This window comes from Desmodus rotundus, unplaced genomic scaffold, assembly GCF_022682495.2.
Source record: "Desmodus rotundus isolate HL8 unplaced genomic scaffold, HLdesRot8A.1 manual_scaffold_16, whole genome shotgun sequence".
Lineage (NCBI taxonomy): Eukaryota > Metazoa > Chordata > Mammalia > Chiroptera > Phyllostomidae > Desmodus > Desmodus rotundus.
The window spans coordinates 1,021,208-1,023,366 of NW_026527214.1; positions in this window are offsets into that span (position 1 = coordinate 1,021,208).

A 2,159-nucleotide genomic window follows, 5' to 3' on the forward strand; every position below is an offset into this window, starting at 1 on the left:
CTAACTGCTTTGTATGTCCATAGAGTCCTTGCAGTTTGGCTTCCTTTGCAAACTATTTAAGATGTGTGAGTATGTACGCTCATGTATTCTTGTGTATTCCTTTGGTTTGGGGTTTGCATCTAAATGAAAATTAATTGCTGATTCTTACCTGATGAATTCATTGGTTCTGAATCAGGTTTATGCTTTAGACCACACTTACCATTTTGTTCATCCTAAGATCTTTTCTCTGAATTAAACCTCGTAGTATAAGACAGACTTCTCGAACTTCTCCTTAGTACCCCCAGCCTATTACTGTGGTTTGGAAAGTGTTTCACTTACTGAAACAGGACCCTGGATTGTAAGAAGCATTGCTAGTATAGTCAGCGTTTTCTCCAGGCATGGAAAGTGAAATGTTATGCTTCTGTAGATTACAAAGTTGAAATGTATATTTCCTAGGCTTTGGCCCTTTACACATTCCTTCTATGAATATTCAAGAGTCTCTCCATGTATCTACAAGTTGACGTAACAAGGAAGTGCTTACCCTTCAACGACCTCCCACGTTTGAAGCACTCTAGGAAGCAAGTCATTAGGTCTTATGTATTTATATACATGAAGAATATTCAAATGATCTTTGACTAGGGCTTCCCAGAGAGTACCAACCCAGTATGTGTAAGGAGCTGGCACCAATACTTATAAATTGTAGAAGAAATACAACGGTCCTATATAAATTTTGTCTTTTTCATGTGACTGTCTTGACGTGATAACTTTGCATGTTTTTTGACATATATTTTCCCCCTCTGTCATGAATGAGTATTGTGCATACGCTGTATTTCTTCCCTGAAAAAAAGCGCTCTACTGTTCATTTTTTCTGGAGTATGAACTGCTATCTAGTGATATTTCTCTGGCCTTCTCTGAATTCTTTTTTCCCCGTAGTAACGCATACGATAGGATCAGGAAATGTCAAAAGGAAGAACAATGCCATTTTCCACCAATGTTTATGGAAAGATGTGAAAACTGTGAGCAGGGTTAATGACGGTCTTTCTTACTGAATGGAAAAAATCTAGAGTAATGATTTTAAAAATATTGGTCTTTAATATTTATGGGCTGTTGTTTAATTCATCAAAAATATTTCACACTTTACTTTTGGAGTCCCTGATTCTCCCATTTCCATTAAGTACGTGAAGTTTCTCTACACAAAACCACCTACACCTGGAAAAATACCCTACTTCATTTGGTTTCAAAGAGTCCCATGAAAAATGTAGGTTAATGTCAAGACTACTTCACCATACAGGATGCCTACTGTGTCTACATATATTTGCTTCTCATCGTTAATGGAAGGAGTGAATTAATTTTTTCTTCCCTAGAGTGTACAATTTATTTCGTCCAATGATTTATTAATCCTAGAAGTTGGTTCTATGGGGTTGACACCTATGGTTCATGATTCCTTATGGATATGTTACAGCTTGACCTTAGAGTGGAGAGCAGCTTTACCACTTGTCATTATTTTTTTACTCACTTGTGGTATGAGAGACAGTTTTTATCCTTTCTGATATTTACCAAAGTCCATATTTTCAAGTTTCTGATAATCAATACATCTATTGTCATTACAGAGAACATGCTTGGGACTGTTATTGTTGCAAAATGCACTTTGAATTGGGTATTCTCTGCTTAGAGTACTCTTCATTTTCTCCGGTTTTTAGAGGTAACCGCATGCCCTTTTACAATTTCATGAAGCAGAAGTAATTAAGGCCAAACTGACGGAATTTTAAATATGTCCAATTCATCTAGCAGGAAAGAACCACCAAAGGTAGTCGAAGCTATGTCTTCCATTTTAAGTAATGACGTGACTGTGTCTAAAAAAATACAAGAAGGGGGTAGTTGTTAAAAGTCAGAAGATAGTTGTAAACATACTTCATTACATCCCAAGTACAGAGGAAACCAGCAGTTCCAGAAAGGAAGAAAAATATCTACAGGCTAGTTTTATGGAAGGGCATTTTAACCAAACCAAGAAAGGACTGCAGGGTGGAGACAAGGTGACGCGCTTACCCTTACAGAGCAAAATACTGTCATGCAAAGGAAAAAGTTAAGCTAGTATGCAGAAGCTAGATGCGTGATACTATTCTGGATTTAACGTTGCATGCGAAGGCCATGGTTCACATCATTTTTCCAAGTGTGAAAGC